The sequence below is a fragment of the Balaenoptera borealis genome (genome assembly GCF_965194805.1).
Source record: "Balaenoptera borealis genome assembly, chromosome: 7".
Lineage (NCBI taxonomy): Eukaryota > Metazoa > Chordata > Mammalia > Artiodactyla > Balaenopteridae > Balaenoptera > Balaenoptera borealis.
In genome coordinates, this window is record NC_138864.1 from 75,202,419 (window position 1) to 75,221,058 (window position 18,640).

The window sequence follows — 18,640 nt, forward strand, 5'->3', positions numbered from 1 at the left end:
TTACATCATACCCTTTTCTCTTTGAAACGATATTTCATTCCTCTTTTCCCTCAGAATTTCATCCTAACATATTTATGCTTGAAAGTCTTCTGATTTATTAATTCTCTATTGTACTTCACTGCAACAAAGAGTTTCATACATACATTAAAATTTTTAAATGCCTTTGATCTCCTGTGACCACAAAACTCTAAGCTTTAATGTTTTTCTTCTGGATTCAATTATTTTTATATTTTTTGTGGTTTTATTATAATTACTTATAATTATTGTATAATTATTAATAGGACACAGTAAGCATAATATTTACCACGATAAATACTTATTAAATATAAGGAATAAATTTCATTGGTAATGCATGGTTTAATAAGGTGAATGGGGTTGGGGAAAATTAAGAGGCATTAAGATTCACCTGACATCAAAACTATGAACTGGTCCTTTGTTTGATGATCAGGGCTTTGAAAATCTTAGATCAATATGCCAATAGTAAGATTAGATATGGAGAAGAGTGCTTTTTGTAAAATAGGAGAAGGCTATAGTAGAAGAAAAGGTGGGAAAAAAGATTCTGCATCATGCCCAGACCATGGGTGTGTTTTCAGGGAGAGGAGTTTCCCCAAAGAATACATCAGAAGTTAAGGATCTGGAAAGAGATTCCCTGGATAGTTTTATCCAGGCCTACATACCTCTTGGAAAGTCTTTTCGTAAGTGTACATGTTACCCAGTTGGGAGACAGCTGCAATCAGAGGGTCTTGTGCTCCTTCGGATGATTATGCATAATAAATACTTATTATATTACACAAAGTGTCTCTTTGCTAACACCTCTTTCTATACAGGACAGAAGTGGTACCTTAGGTGGAGAACGCAGCTTCCTTTCTCCAGTATTTCTTAATAAAATACGATGGGTCAAAGCAGTCAAGATAATTCAAATAATCAAGAAGGTTTGTGTTAAGCAGTTGGTAAGAAAAGATCCAAATGCTGATTAATTTTATGTAATTTTCTATCTTTTACTCTAAAGTTTGATGGCTTCAAATCAGTTGCTACACTAGACAGCAACATATAATAAGCCTAAAATAGCTACTTTTAAAATCAGGCTTAAGCTTGACAAGAGCTTATGAGTGGATTAATATTGCTTACACTCGTCTAAACGTCACTTTGACAAACTACACGTTTGTATTGATGACATCTCCCCCAGGCATATGGCGCTTCCATTAACTCTGGTGTTATCTTTGCAGCAGGAGAATATGCCTAATTGTTTTCAGAATATTCATAATTTACAAGGCCTCTCGTTGGTCATGATTCATAATTGCTTATAATACTGAGGGGAAAGATCCCTGCACAGATGCTATCCAGTGTGTGGGGGTTTTTTTTAACTATTATTAATTTCAAAGAACAAACTGTTCTCTTTGAGGCAAACATTTAACAGTTATGATCCAAATTTTAGATGAAAATGTTACCTTATAAAGTGTAACACAAAAAAGATGTTAGGCTGAACTTTATCATGGCAACCTTGGGCAACTGAGAGAAACTGCAAATATGAAGTCAAAGAAGAATATAAATTCATGATTGGAATTTAAGAATTTAATTCAAAACAATTCCATTCAACAAGTATTTATTAATAACTCTCCTTGCATAATACTCTATTATAAACATACGCAAGACAAACACACTTCAGCCCTTGATTCTATCACCTAACTGGCAACATGAAATACACAAAGAATCTGAGGATTATAAGGGGATGTGTGATCCAAATATCCATCCCCAAACTTAGGTCATCATAATTCAGAACTACCCTCTGGGGAACGGATGACTTATAAAATCAGTTCCACGGTCATATTCCTCCCCATCCACCTTTCCTGCAGCGACACAAAAATTCAAACAAATCAATACAAATCTTGCCAAATAGACAATCTTTCATGAGATTAATTAAAGTAACTTTGGAAAACTGCTTGTCACACACAAGACCACAGAAAATGAGGATCTCGAGATCCTCTTTATAATTAACAAAGATTTTTAAATCTACAAGTTTACAGATGCTTTAAAAGGGAATGAAATGATTATCAACTTTTTTTTTTTTTGGCCACACCACGTGGCTTGCAGGATCTTAGTTCCCCGACCAGGGATCGAACCCGGGCCCCTGCCAGTGGAAGCTCGGAGTCCTAACCAGTGGACCGCCATGGAATTCCCATTATCAAATTTTTTAATCCCCTGGAAAAATATAAATAAATAAATAGGACCCTCTTTATGATTGTACGTAAACAAAAGATAGCATATGTGTTATACAATTTCAGAAATGATTATTCCCAAAAACCTTAATTCATCTCTTTTTTTTCTAATTATTAGCACATTTTTTCTAATTAGTTGCAAATAAAAACTAGAATGAACTTATTCTTAAGATTATCAGTTAATTTTCTAAAAGACGAAATCCCAATCAAGCCTTATATGCATAGTAATCATGAAATGTTGTTCTTCATTTTTAGTGGATTCACCTTCAATGAACTTTTTCCAGTGCCAATCATCCTTGAGCCTCCTATATCTTTCTAGTTCCAATTAATGAGCAACATTCTAGCCAGATCTAAGCCTACTCGAACTATCTGTGCTTAAAGGGGTTTTCTGCTGTGGAACCTGCTGCCATCTTTCTCCAACTCAGTCCCAGAAGCCCTCCCTGGCACCAAGTGTATTGTGTGTACTCCTCCCCTCCCCCACTTTGGCCTTTGTGCCCGGTGGCCCACGCAAGCCAACCACTGAGCAAGACACACAAGCCTTCACAGACCATGAGTCTTCACGGATTCCATTGTTAATCACTCTGGAGTAGACAAACGTATAATTGTCAAAAATTCTTACAACAGTGGACCCTGGTCTAAGAATCTTAAATTCTTCCTGGAAAGCTAAAACATATTCTACTTTTATTCACTTGACATACTTGAAATTTAATTCATAAAACTGCCTCCCTACCACCACTACCAGCACTCTCCACCCCTTCACACCTCAGCATTTTGCTAATCCCTTTCTCCAAGATGGTCTGTCTTCCCAAACAAAAAACGCAAGGGAAGCAAAACAGTGGGTCTCAGGTGGGCACTCTGCCTTTCTGAGGAGCTCCAGGCAAGAAGTCACCAAGTAAGCTAGGGCATTTTACCACATGTTCAGTCATTCACAAATCATATACCACAACTTGTATGATGCAGAGCATCTAGTGAATTCAGAGATGTTAAATGAGCAGCTTGGAGAAATAAGCCAAAGCCAGAATGTAAGAATCCTTGATTCCATGATGTTCCCATAAGAACAGGGATTTTTGACCCTACCAGACCAGAGCCACCTTTTGAGAGCAATCTTTGGAATCCATAGACACAGTACACACAGAGAAAGAGAGAAAACTGTAGTATAAAGGCAAATAAAGAGGAGTAGTTTTTACCATCTTTCATATGTGTAAATTATGTGCATACATATTTTAAGATGCAAATAGGCATGGCTACACTAAATGATTTAATGATGTAAGATGCTTGCAACTATCTTTAATGAGTAAATTTGAATTTAAAAGAAGTAAAATTCATTCACCGGACTGTTCAACACTTTTTATTGGATATCTTAAAATAAAGGCAAAGTGTGTGTGAGGGGGGAGTGTATTCATAATCATTATATTGCCCACAATGTGTACTGGTACAATTCAAACACCACAAGCAGCACTCCTACAGGTGAAGGGATTTGCCAAAATGGTGGACATGTCTTTGAAAAGTTACCAATAAATCAAAGTACAACTTTTGAAGTATTCAGCAGTTACATTTCTGAAAATTTCAGAATACATTAAAACTGGGTCAAAAAAATTTTTTGTATGTTAAATGGGGTTAGGTTTTTGGCGCAGATAATTATAGACAGATATTTCACCAACCGAACCTCCAATAGGGATATTCTAAGATTTTGCAGGATGCACAGGATAAGCTTTCACTTGTTTGGTATTGTTCTGTATACTACAGAATGTCTAGCACCTCTGGTCCTCCACACACCAAACACCAATAGCGCACTCCATTCTTTTGGACAACTGAAGTCAGTTCTCACCAATTTCCAAAACACTACTTGAGGAAGCAGTACCCCTCCCACTGAGACCCAGTGAATAAAGCTGTTCGAAAAGTACTGGCTGGGGACTAACAGGCACCAGATCCAGTGCGAGGCACTAGGGACAAAGTGGTGAAAAGAACAGAGCTTAGAGCATAGTGGAGAAAGTGACATTAAACAACATCCAAGGGCTTCCCTGGTGGCGCAGTGGTTAAGAATCCACCTGCCAATGCAGGGGACACGGGTTCGAGCCCTGGTCCAGGAAGATCCCACATGCCGCGGAGCAACTAAGCCCATGCACCACAACTACTAAGCCTGTGTTCTAGAGCCCATGAGCCACAACTACTGAGCCCGTGTGCCACAATTACTGAAGCCCACAAGCCTAGAGCCCATGCTCCGCAACAAGAGAAGCCACCACAATGAGAACCCCGCGCACGGCAACAAAGAGTAGCCCCCGCTCGCCACAGCTAGAGAAAGCCCGCGCACAGCAACGAAGGCCCAATGCAGCCAAAAATAAAATTAATTAATTAAATTTATTTTTTTTAAAAACCCAAGTAATTATGTCAATACAAAACATTCTAAGTACTATGAAAGAAAATTAATAAACTAATAATTTAGATGGTGGGGTGGCATCTGACTTTAGAAGTTTGTGGATCAGTGGAAGTATTCTATTAACTTGGAGACATAAATAGGGTTGTCAGCTTTTTGATTTTGCCATGAAAGATCATTTTTTTAAAAAATAAGAACTACCATTTACAATCACTGTGGTAACAAGAAGGCAGGAAAATTATTTCTGAATTTTAAAAAAGTGGATAAAACAGGAACACTTTTAGTGTAGTGGAAAGCCTCACTCACTACATTATTATTTTTCTCTTTTTGTTGCAGGCTAATAAAAACTTATCAAAGATTGGCATTTTGTGACCAGAGCACAAAATCCTTGCTGCTCCAAGTGTGGTCTGTGGACCAGCAACATCAGCATCGCCAGAAAATTTTTGAGAAACACAAAACCTCAGGCCCCACCTCAGACCTACTGCATCAAAATCTGTTAACAAGACCCCCAGGTGATTCACATCCACATTAAAGTTTGAGAAACACTGTCCTAGAATAGATACTGCCCCTGCAATGGCTGAAAATCAGCCATACCCATCTACATGGAAGATTCAAAAATGATCTTTAACACTCAAGAACCATTTTTCTCAAAGAAGGTAACTGAAGGATCCTGGAAAAATGAGGGCACAGGATGAAATACAAAGCAGATGAGCTGGCATCCTAAGGATCAAACATCTTTCACCTTTTAAATCTGATGACCTTGAAAAGTAGTGGGGGGCATGGTCAATCACAAACAACATTCACAGCTTTGCAGTAGACTTCAGTAGCATGAAACAGAGTTCCCCAGCTTCTGTGCAAGAGACCGCATCCGGGGAGTGTGCTAAATGCTGAGTCTTGTTAGGATTGCTAAATCTTGCCATAAGACAAAGCAATTTTTATCATTAGCCGTCAACAAGTCAACCAGCTGTTTAGGTAGGTTGACACATGCTACATTTTAATTCATGTCTTAGGATATTTTATCCCACAACTGGTTTTTCTAACAAAGAAAATCTCTCTAGATACATGTTAATTACTGGCAAAGACATGAGGCACAGACTCATGCCTCTTTTCTAAGCCACTTGGTTGGAAAAATAATTGCCAGTACAGTGCAGTGCTTTTTCAAGACAAAAGAAGAGTTTAAGTATAGATCTCTGCTAACCAATAGGGTAGCTGCTAGTCACATATGGCTACTAACCACCTGAAATGTGGCTAGTCCAAACTGAAACATGCTGCAAGTATAAAATACATAAGTGGATTTTTAAAACTTACTCCCCAAAAAAGTTAAACAACACAATAATAATTTTTATACTGATTACATGTCCAAATTATAATACTTTAATATATTGGGTTAAATAACATATAAAATTAAAGTTACCTATTCCTTTTACATTTTTAATGTGACTACTAAAAATTTTTCATTTTCTAGTAAATTTTAATGTGGCTTGCATTATAGTTCCACTGGACAGTACAGGTCTAGAAGCACATGAGATTTACACATGCATTGACCTTAAGTTTAAAAAAGTATGGAGATAACTGCAGAAAACATGTATTTAGGAGGCAGCCAAATTTAAAAGGGGACAGAAAGTGTTCAGCAGATCTTTTTATTTTAACAACTGCTGAGCAAGAGAGCCCTTTCTGAAATGGGGGGGGGGGTGGTCCCTGGACTTACATCCAAAGAAGAGAGAAATAAAAATAATATTTAATAAAAATAAAGTATTAATATTTAATAAAAATAGAGAAAGGGGAGGAGTTGATACAAACTGAAGCGCAATCCCAGTGATGATGAGTTCTCTCAGAGTCTAGGAATGCAGAGGAGTGGAAAAGATAAACAAATTCCACTGACAAGAGCCAATAATTTCCTGGCCTGAGCCACTCAAATCACTAAACTTTCCCACCCCTACATGGGGAAGGTAAAACCACAATCTCAATACTTGAGTCAGATCAAGAAAGGTGCTGCATGTGGCGCACAGCCAGGGGCTGACCATGTTGGTTTGCAGAGATGACACTATAAATGGAAGTGAACTCACACTTCTTCTTCCGTTGTACAAAGAAAAACAGAAAAACTTCCATGAGCTTAAAAAGTAGATTCAAAACTTACTTTTTTTAACACGAAGACCTTACATACCTGCGTTAAAACAGCATCCCCAACAACTGGAAAATGGTGCTGGGTCGGTTAGTTCAGGGACGAGGCTACGAATATGAAACAAGCAAAGGAGCTGAAACCATCTCCAATCTGGGCAGATTCCTCTCATTCCTGTCTCGGGGAACAATCCCATCACTTAGGAAATCTGGATCTCTGCCAACATGCTGCTTGTGCAGTCGGCTGGGGGATGGGGGAGGCGGGTGGAAATGTCTGGGCAGCTGGCTTTTATCACAAAGCCTTCTCTCTTCGAAAGGCTTACAATGAATTTCCTAGACATGATATAACACAATATTTTAAGGGTTTAGTAGTACAAAAATATCACATTAAAAAAAATATGTGTCCAAGGTATAAGAAGCCAATAACTACATAAACGGAGTCTGATGCAAATATTAAAACACCATATTCCAGCGGTTTTTAAATTCCTTTCATTAGGCTTAACCTCAACACATCTATATGGGGGAAAAAGAAACTCACATACTGAGAGCTTAATAGAGGCACCAAGTACTTCCCTACCTTATCCCACTTAAGAATGACTAACTTCTGATAGGAAATTTACTGCGAGCCATTCATGTATTGAAACTCATGTGACCCTAACAACCCTATGAGGTAGGTATTATTAGTATCTCCCTGTTTCAAGATACATGGAGAGGTTAAGTATCACACAACCAAGAGGTGTTGGAGCCTGGACAGGACTGCAGGTTTATGACATCAGGCAGCTGGGCACCAGCACCCTGAATTCTCAGCTAACACATGAAATTGCCACACAGCCTTCACTCTCAGATGAGGAGACTGAGGCTGAGAGATTAGGAGGCATCTGTTCATCGTAACAAAGGGACTGCGTGGGGGAGCACGGACTCGAATCCATATCTAATGCTGAATTCTTCTCATAAGCAGCTTCCTGTTTTCACCAAACCTTTGCCCCAGCTTGCAATACTGTCAGAAGTCATTTATCCCTATTCCCCAAGGGAGGGTTGCGAGCCATGTCGTCTCCCTTCTCTTCTCTTAGCCAAACTGCCAATATTCCTACTATAGTATGAGCTTTTGGCCCTTGAGGCATCTGAAAAATACAAAATAGGATTTATGCTCTTCACAGCTATGTACAATTAAGTATTCAGGTCTATAAATCTGTCATAGAATATGGAAAATCAAATGCATTTGTCTGAATGGAGAAATTAGTGGGTGATTCATATTATTTCTCATTAATATATTATAATATTCAGGAAATTAAGTACCGTTTTGAAATCCACATTATTAGAGCTTTTAGGTCACACACCTTGCCTGATTTGATCCTAAATGCAATGTCCTTAAATCCTGACTTTCTTGGGTGAAGCAGAATAATGGGGTCAAGTTAGGAGGACAGGAAACTTTGGTTCCAGACCCAGCTCCACTGTAAGAATAGAAAATTGTGGCTTGGGGCACAGCACTCACCTTCTTGGAAGGCAATTTCCCCCTCTACAAAACAGGGCTGAAAATATTTATCCACTACCTCACAGGGCTGTTGCAAGAACTGACTGAGATAACCTGTGAAATTGTTCTGTGAACTCTGAAGCCCTGCAAAATCTGTTATGAATATGCAGTGACGCTCTTGCCTGATGTTAGCCAGCAGGAGAAGGGGCTTCAGGACCTCTGATGATGGCAAAGAGGGAGACAGCAGTCTGTCCCTCTAATCCCACATGCCCAATAATTCACCCTCCAGGTGAAATCATCACTGGATTTTCAGGGTCAGGAGCTGTGTTCTTAAACAACAGTGAGAGATAATAAGCACTGATTTAAATAAAAGGCTTGAGAACTCCTGGAAGGCACAATCACCACTGCAACTCTCATCCAAACAAGTCTCCAAGGGATGTCTGAGGATGGTCTAGGGGAGCTTTCATTGCTAGACCCTTTGATCAAGTGCAAGATGGGTGAAGATTTTAACCTTAAAATTACTTAAAAATGAATTGACACGCATAATGCTTAGGTGTCTTACTTTTTTTTTTAATCCACTGAAAAAAAAAACTTAAGAAAAACAAACCTAATACCTTAAAATCTAATGTTCAGAACACTTCAGATATTCCTTTCCAGATGTTTTTATTTTCCCTCCTTGTGTCACATTATCAACATGCCAGTATCCAAGTCTATTACCAAGCCTGCCAAAGAGATGCATATATGGAGAATAGCCCTTTTTAAAAAAGGCGCAAAATAGCTAAAGATCTTCAAATTCAACTACAGTAACAGCTGCCCCTCTCTTAAAATAAAGGATGCCTAATTATTGGTATTCATGTGGTCAGACTATACCCTCAGAAGACACAGAGCCACCCTTTCAGACCACAACAGAAATCCTTTTAAGCCATTTGACATCTTGCACAGTACAGTTTTAGACCTGCACATATGTCTCAGTTAAGGGCAGAAAATTCACATGATTACAAACGCTAGAAAAAAAAAAGTTTAAGACAAAGAGGCCAAAATTTTTAAAAGAAATACATAAAAGAAACAGAATTTTTAAAAATTATAGTACAAGGAAGCCAGTGCACTGACGAATGGCACATTACTACGTTAATGATGGAAACTATGAATATTCATTGCACAATAGTCATAAATAGAATGAAGGGATACCAGAGAGTGCAGATGGGGCAAAACCTCAGAAAGCTTTTAAAAGAAAAAAAAGAAGAAAGAAGGAAAGAAAACACATACAGCCTTAGATGATACTATTTAAGTAAGGGTCCCTGGGTGGAAACTTTGATCTAAGATAAGATAGGACAGTAAAGAAGGAATTTCCTTTCAAAAAGGTAAATAAATAAACAGTATAAAATACCCAGAATGACAGGAAGAGCTTTCAGTAAAAACACACTCAGGCTAGTCTTTGCTTAGGATGTTTGGGATAATCACTACTAAGGTTAGTAAGTACTGCCACACCCCCTCACATCCCCAACTCCCCACTTAGAGAAGGAACAACCCCAGATAAAAATCCAACGCACTGATGTGCAATCTTGAATGTTTAATTTGTATGTATCTTGGGAATAAGGAGGAAAAACCAAAGATGCAAATAGAATTAACCCCAAAACACGTGCTCATGAATCACAGATTGTGTTTCTCCCATTAGAAGCTAGAGACTTCTGGGAAAAGTTACCACACTGGACAGATAGTTGTTTTAAAGGACAGTTTCAAGATAAGGACAGAAACCCCATAAGCTCTAGATGAGCAAAAACTAACCATAGGGGCAAAAAGACGTGGGTACTAAATTATTGACAAGACATAACATCTGGCCTGTACTGTTTAATTAGATGAGAAAGAATCCTTCAGGCAAATGCCACAGGATGGATGGTACTGGAGGAAGCACCTACTCTAAGTAGGAAAATCAATTTATTTGCAGCACTTTCATTTTGTTTCTCAATTAGTCCCACATCCAAGGGCTACCCTAATACACTCTTAGCATTCATTTGCAACTTAAAAGTCACTACTGAGGCCCACGCGCGCCTAGAGCTGAGAAGTCCGCGCACTGCATCGAGGGGTGGCCCCCGCTCGCCACAGCTAGAGAGGGCCTGTGCGCAGCGGCGAAGACCCAACACAGCCAAATAAATAAATACATAAATTTATTTAAAAAAAAAAAAAAAAAAGTCACACAGTTCAAGTAAATGTAACTCAATCGTCATTTAAATGCGAGGAACTTTCAGTGTTCCTTTCAAAAGGCCAACAATCCAGCAGGTCCCTTCCAGTGGCTACTTTAGCCGTTGGGAAGGGGGCTGTCTAGGTCACCCCCAGTTCTGCCACTTCACCAGCCCTGGAACCCTGGGCTGGTTGCTTAACTTCTCTAAACCTTAGTTTCCACGTCTGTAAAAGTAGAAATACTAATGCCAATGATGGGGAAGACTAAATAATGTGCACAAAGAAAAATCATTTAAGGGTTTGTCGTTTATTTTTTCAAGTCTCATCATCAGTAAATGACTGGTGGGACTTCCCTGGCATTCCAGTGGTTAAGACTCCATGCTTCCAATGCAGGGGGCGTGGGTTTGATCCCTTGTCGGGGAACTAAGATCCCGCATGCCACGCAGCGAGGCCAAAAGATTAAAAAAATAAGTAAAAAATAAAAGTTTGAAAAAAAAATTTTTTTTTAATGATTGGTGAATTCCAGAAAAGAGAGGGAGAAAGAAAAAAGAAATATTATGTCTGAATTATGGAAATAAATTCACCAAAAAGACCAAAAGTATGTTCTCTGTTTGTTTATTCTTTCAAGCAACATTTATTCAGCACATACTAGGTGCAAAGCACTAAGCTGAACAAACGAGTATAGAGAGAGGGAGAAATCATCTCTGCCCCCAGGAACCGAACGCCCCGTTGAGGAAATAAAAGATGATTTTATGGACGCGAATATATGTTCAGACAACAGGTCCCAAGATCTTGATATGAAGCGCCTATGAGGGGATAACATACTGATGGGGAAAAAAAAAAACAAAAAACAATTCCTCAACACATGGGCACAGGACACACAGATAGGGACAAGGGGCCTACCCCTGCCAAGACAATGAATAGGTTCCAGGAAAAATGTTGGTAACCAAGAAAAGGAACCAAAAAGACATCATCAGGAGAACCTACAGGGGAGGCATCGACCCAGAAGTGAGAAAGCACGGGATGATTTTCCTCCCTCTATATAAGAGGTAATCACCGTGGATCTTTCTGGCAACTCCTGTCGACAGATGCACACTGTAGATGTGATGTATGTGTGCACTGTTTCCTACTAAAACATTAGTTAAGAATGCTCACAAATGGACTTCCCTGGTGGTGCAGTGGTTAAGAATCCGCCTGCCAATGCAGGTGACACAGGTTCGAGCCCTGGTCTGGGAAGATCCCACATGCCACGGAGCAACTAAGCCCGGGCACCACAACTACTGAGCCTGCACTCTAGAGCCCACGAGCCACAACTACTGAAGCCTGCGTGCCACAACTACTGAGCCCGCATGCCTAGAGCCCGTGGTCCGCAACAAGAGAAGCCACCACAATGAGAAGCCCGTGTACCGCAAGGAAGAGTAGCGCCCGCTCGCCGCAACTAGAGAAAGCCCGTGCGCAGCAACAAAGACCCAACGCAGCCAAAAATTAATTAATTAATTAATTTAAAAAAAAATAATGCTCACAAATGCAGAGCCCCTGACTGTCTCCTAAAATCCCATCCACCAAAACCCATGGAGCTGACAAACCCACCAGTGGACATTCCTTTCTGCCGGATCCAGTCAACACAGGGTCATGGCAAGGCCACTGAGATGGGGGAGAAGGGGAGCAGTGGCAGGAGGAAGACTCAGCTTGGACTTCACAGTTTCCCCATCTTTAAAATGAGGAGGTTCCTAAAATTTGATCACTGGTGTTCCACGATAAAGTCAGCCATCATGTGACCTACAGACGTGTGAGGGCTCACATGGAGAGAAGCATGACACAAACGCCACTGAGCATGAGGGACGCTGGCCCGCTATGTGCCACGTCTATTATAGGATTTACAAGCGTTATCTGATTAATCATAATGACACTGCCAGGGGCTTCCCTGGTGGCGCAGTGGTTGAGAATCTGCCTGCCAATGCAGAGGACACGGGTTCGAGCCCTGGTCTGGGAAGATCCCACATGCCACGGAGCAACTACGCCCGTGAGCCACAACTACTGAGCCTGCGTGTCTGGAGCCTGTGCTCCGCAACAAGAGAGGCCGCAACAGTGAAAGGCCCACGCACCGCGATGAAGAGTGGCCCCCGCTTGCCGCAACTAGAGAAAGCCCTCGCACAGAAACGAAGACCCAACACAGCCAAAAATAAATAAATAAATTAATTAATTTAAAAAAAAAATAGTGTTTTAAAAAAAATAAATTAAAAAAAAAAAAAAAATAACACTGCCAGGTACATGATCCTTGATGTACAGATAAGGAAAAGGAGGTGCACAAAGATTGTCTGGAGGGTGGGAGTGGGGAACCCCAGCTGGACTACAGGAGAAGTGAGATCCCAAAGCTTCTGTTCCTGTGTTTTCCCACTCTCTACCCAGCTTCAGAGAGAGCTCAGGGTGGAGATGTGCAGCTACACAGCCCTGGAGAGCACACAGAGTAACAACCAGGACAGCCAGCACCAACCACTTGAAAATAAAAGAAATCTCGGGAAAAAACAAAATACCCAACGCATCAACCGTTGAATCAAAAGTTCCTGACACTCATCCGCAAACTGGTGATCTTCGCTGATCCCCAAAACAGTGGTAGAGGTCCCACTAAAAGTTCATAAACATTTTTCAGGTTTCTAAAAATACCCTGCGCGAACGGCAACATCTTGCAGGACACACTTGTGGCTTTCATCACAGAAACATTTAACGTACAGACTTTTAAGACCAAAGGAATGTCAAGAAGATAACGAATAGAAAGGCATCTCTCGATCTTTCAAAAATAAATGTAAGAATTCCTCAATACAACCTTCAAGTAATTAAACATAACTGGCAGTTCTCTAACACAGAAGGCTTAAAAAAGTCACCAACAAAACTATGACATGTATCTGAGGACCCTTTGATTATTAAATATCTAGAGAAGTAGAAATAATCACTATCTTATGCTCATTAAATTTTTTTATTTTGAAAAGACACTCATCTGAGACCTAAGAAAAATGATAGCCTTCATTTAGAAAGTTACAAGCATCAAGAGGAAAAAAAAAAACCGATAAAATCATTCCATGTAATACTGGAAAGGAAGAGATAAAAAAATTATTTGCAGATGACATGATTATATACCAAGAAAACCCAAAGGAAACCTCTGAAAAATAGTGGAGCTAACACAGTTGAGTAAAATAACAAAACGCAAAATAAACATGTCGAAATCTACAGGAGCAAAGCAGAAACAAGAGAAATTCATTCTCATCCTTAATTAGCAATTATTTTCTAAAAGATGTCTCACAATAGCATTACTGACAAATAAAAAAAGCAGGTCATAAAAATTTTTTAAACTACAATACTTTATGAAGAGATCTTTAGCTTTAAAAAAAGGCTTAAACGATAGTAAGAATATCCTATGTTCCGGGCTGAAAAAAAAAACTGTAAACTTATGGAAAGGATATTTTTTAATAGCATTGAAAGAAAACTTTTTACTAAATGTACAACTTAAGTTTTTAAACTTCAATTTTTTTATATGATCTGTATTTTTTTACTTTTTCATTAACGACCAGGTGTTATTTTACAATGTAAAAATATAAGTGTTAGAATTAATAACAATAAAAATACCAAAGTTTTCAAATGCAATCTTTGAGTTTTGAGGCTGTATTCTAATCAAATTTCCAGTTTTCTTAAACCCCTAAATATGTGTCAATTGAGTTATTAGAAATCAGTTTAACACGACTGAGCAGCCAGGCACAAAGAAACAGGAAAAAACTACATTTCATTTCTTTCCCTTCCTTTAGTCTCAAGATAAATGTCATCTGAAGTTTAAAAACAAAAGATAGGTGTTACAACAAGGATCAGCACATCATACTAGTCACTGGCCTCAGAGGTGAAATGCCCAATCGAAGTGGAAACTAGTTAGAGGCTCTCACATGTGAGTTAAATGGTCCCCAAACAAACAGCAGGAAGGGCTGGCAAATACATTCATTTTAAAAGTAAATATTAACTTAATGAGCTTGCTGACCGGAAAACTGATACTGCTCTCTTGAGATTTTCACTTCCCTGCTCCTTCTCATTGAAAAAGAAAAAAATACTAACAAGGCACCCATTCTTCTATTTCTGAGCCCACTGACAAGTACCAGAGAAGAATCTAAAAATCACTCTTTATGTCTGTGCCCACAAAACTTCCCAACTCGACTGGTTGTAAAAGCAGAAAGACAAAGTAAATCAAACAATATACGTGCCACAACTAGTCCATGAAACGCAGTAGGGAGCATAAGGAAGTTCAGGTCTTTTTTTAGGGGCCATAATTCTGCTGTCCCATTGCAGAACCAGGGCCAGTCATTATAAAGCATCTGTCTTGCTTGCCTGCCTGCCTCTTTGCCCTTCTTCTACCCTTACCTGCACCAGTCACACACCAGAAAAGAATCATGTCTGTCACAGTGGAAGAGTGGCACACGCAGCCACAAAGGTCACTACATTGACTGGACCTAGCGCATGGATTGTGAAAAAGCTCAGGGCAAAAAAAGTCCAGTGGCTGGCAGCTAGGCCATTTGCTTCAGAGAAGATGGAGCTGACTGTCCCCACCAAGATCAAGCAGTTTCAGGATAAAAAGGAAAAAAAGAAAACACAATGATATTGGAAGCATAAGGAAGAGGAGAAAGAAAGAAATGGTCTGTTTCTTTTCTCAGCACCCACCCTACCAATAAAAAGGAATAAGAAGCATTCAATGTCTCTCTCCATGCCCACCTACAAGCTTTTTTTTTTCTTACTAAGATATAACTATTGAAAAGATCTGCCTGTTTCCTCTATATTTTTAGCCTTCACAAACATTTCAGTTGTCACAATATGAAATAAAAATGAAGCTAGAGTCGCTTCACATGAGCGAGCTAATAATCCAAGCGTATACATAGCCAGGACTTGAAGTAAAGAAATGAATTTCTCATCTGTCACTTTCTGTTCAATATTAACTTTTTACCTCGTTTAAGGAAGGCAATGTACACCCATTGAAAGATGTCCTGACATTATGTTCTGAACATGCCAGTTAAAACACATACCAGCATCACTCTCATAATGCCTCCCAGCTCCAACCAACCTGTAGGCAGGCTGGTTGGTGATCCAGGGTACCTCATCCAACAGTTAACCTTCCATAACCTTCACTGTGGGCAGTGCCCTAATGTCTAACTGGAAATTTGTATTAAACGACCAAGGATCAAGCCTGTATCTCAAAACAATTCCACCCAATCCCCATCCACATCCAGATAAAAACGGCAATACAAGCACAGTTTTAACATAAGCATGAAACTGAAATCTAAAATGTAAAGAGTAATTGAGAGAAGAGACCTCCTGGATCTCACACTAACCAACCACGTTCTCTTTGGCAACTTATTTAATCTGCCTGGATGGACCTCAGTTTCCTCTCTGTAAAATGAGTATAACTTGGCTCAAAAATGACATAGCTCCACTGAAGGAATCTTTTAGGTTCACTCACTCTTGTGCCTTATTAGGAAAACCATTCATCTATTAGAATTACCACCAAACATCAGTTGCATCTTTGTAAGAACGCTGGGTCCTTTCTCCATCTACCTGCCATACACCACACCATACCACCCGTGTATTGTTTCTCCCTTCTCCTGGGAAGCAGCCTAGTAAAATGCCAAGCACACACTGGAGTCAGAGTGACTAGACTGGAATCGCGGATTAATCGGATTTCTAGCTGAGGGGCGTTGAGCAAGTCACCACTTCAATGAACCTCAATTTCCATATTATCCTTCTGTTGTTTTTCCTTTTTTCAGATGTTTCCCCCACGCAGAGGAAATATGTTTTACAAAGCTGAGATCATACTTATATACAATGGTTGCTTTCACTTAACATTGTAATTTTTATTTTTTTGCTTTTTAATATTTTATAAATTTTCTGCAATGTGCATACTTACTTTTCTTAATAGCAAATATTCAAATTATTCAGTGAAAAATATGTAATTGTGATAGGAAGGGAAAATTCTGAACCAGAAAAAAAGTCCAGGGTGATGTCAATATGCTGTGTTGCCTGAAAAAAAATATTCAAATGGAGATAAACATGTGTGTGTGTGCGCGCTCATGTGTGTGTATATAATAACATAATAAGTGAAAGAAAAGGAACGCTTTTCTTTAGATACTAAAAGTGAATCACCCAAAACTGTGGTCATCCAATTAATGTCATTCACATGGGTTTTAAGATTTTTATCTTCTAAAAACTGTAGAAAAAGTAATGTAAAGGCAGACTTGTGTATCTTGCAAAGTACATATTTATTTATCTTTTCCTTTTATGACCAAAGCACCTTTTTGTTGTACATGTAACACACCATTTAGATAAAGTAATGCAAACCTCTGGGGGAAAGTTCTGAGCTAAATTAGGGCACCTGGGGACAGGCCATATGTTACCAAGCTTTCTGCACACCTGAACCCCAATATCTAATGACCCAAGGATGCTCATTTATAAAATTAAATAGTCTGCCTTTTAGGAGAAGAGAATCAAGCACTGCAGAACATTCTCCACCATATTCATTTGAAGACAATATAAGGAGAGCTATAGAGCTGAAGAAGATTTAAAATAAATGAGCAACTATAACACAAAAGATGCTGTAATTCATGCCCTGAATGACTATTACTAACATACAATTTTATCTCATCAATCTTACCTCTTCTTTACCTATAATGTTTTTAATTAATGCAATTTCCATTAAAATTGAAAAATAATCATTACTCTTATTCATTTTTATCTGTTGTAGAATATTATCTACCTAGCCCCTTCTTTGTTAAACATTTCTTTATCACTGTCTGAGTTTTTCTTTTAGCTAAAATACCTAAAAAATAAATGTGATATGAAGAAATATACAATCGTAGAACTAGGACTATATTTTCGGAACCAAAAATCAGGATGCGTGATCTGAAATCAAGAGCTGTTCAAAAAAATTCAGACTGCATGTGATTGTACCAATATCCATCTTCAACTCACTTCTAATAGTTAGTAATAGATATGTTAGAAGAGTGGTTCTCAATCATTTTTATCATCAAACCCACTTGCAGGATATGACACACTGTCAAAAAATAACCTGTGCTAAGCTAACTGCAGCAGCAATATTCTTTAGGTGTGTGATTTGGGGTAGGGGGAAGAAACCTGCACCAAAATCTTCATTCAGGGAGCATTTAGAAAACTTCCACCCTCCACACCATCACTGTTTTATAAAGCGGGTGCAATTCCCTATTTTGAAAATCGTTTAAAATAGAACAAATAATGCTCTGAGGTAACTAAGTTATGGCCATAGCCCAGCCTTAAGGCAAGGAACAGACTAGAGGAACATACTTCATTTTGTTTCCACCAAGACATATGTCATGGGTGATCATTTCATACTTGGTACATCACCATGGGTAAACTCTGGAACATGCCAAATTCCTGGTACTCTAACTGCAACTCAGCCCCTTTCTTTCCCACTCAAGAAAATATATCAAAACACAATTGAGAGACTGACATCAATCTGCTCTATTTTTTTTTAAAGGAAATGATTTGCATACTTCAATATTTCAGCTGATGGAACACAGAGTTGTAACAATGTGTTTGACGCAGGCTAGGCTACACTGAATATGAAGATACGTTCTAGACATCACACTTTATAGACATCTCACATGAGGGTATCCATAGATTGAGAAAACACAATCAACAGATTGAAAAACACATGGAATTGATGACTCCAAGAGCCTTCCACGTTCTCGGTCCAATTCCAAGTCCCTTTCAATACTTAAAAGTCTGATTTGCCAGGCTGGAAAAAACTATCAGTGGAAAGTCAAATAAGTACTCTACCTGATACAATTTACGCTGAGTATACAATTACATGTTGAAGCAGTTTTTTCTACTTTATTTTAACTATATGGCCATGAAAGCCTTAAAAAAGTTTTCCCCCACACATTCATTAGCATGCATATAAGATTTAATACTATGGAATTTAGAATTTAGAGTAGCTATTTAAAAGATACAAGAAAAAACTATTAACCTCATTATTAAAAATTAAGCATATAATGTTGCGGTGCAAGACAGTGAAACACTGTAGTAAAGAGTACTGTCATACTTTCAGATCACAAAAAAATACATATTTTTAAGAAAATCCCCAGGCTCATATGCTGGGAAGGAAGGAAGGAAGGGAGGGAGGGAGGGGCAGAGGAAGGGAGGGAGGAAGGGAAGAGGAGAGAAAGAGAGAGAGGGAAGAGGAGAGAGGGGGGCAGGGAGAGGAAAAGAGGAGGAGAGAGGGAA

General features: G+C 38.9%; 1 protein-coding gene across 2 annotated transcripts in view; it reads right to left on the minus strand.

Moving 5' to 3' along the window:
• CDK14 (cyclin dependent kinase 14) overlaps positions 1–18,640 on the minus strand; it is a 567,382-nt gene that overhangs the window by 530,290 nt on the left and 18,452 nt on the right. Inside the window, exon 1 of one of the 2 annotated variants that reach the window (XM_082398490.1) lies at positions 6,755–6,816. The exons of the other annotated variant lie outside the window; for it this stretch is intronic. The gene's annotated coding sequence lies outside the window, so the exon portion shown is untranslated. Of the gene's footprint in view, positions 1–6,754; positions 6,817–18,640 lie in introns of those variants that run through there. 2 annotated transcript variants of the gene reach the window in all.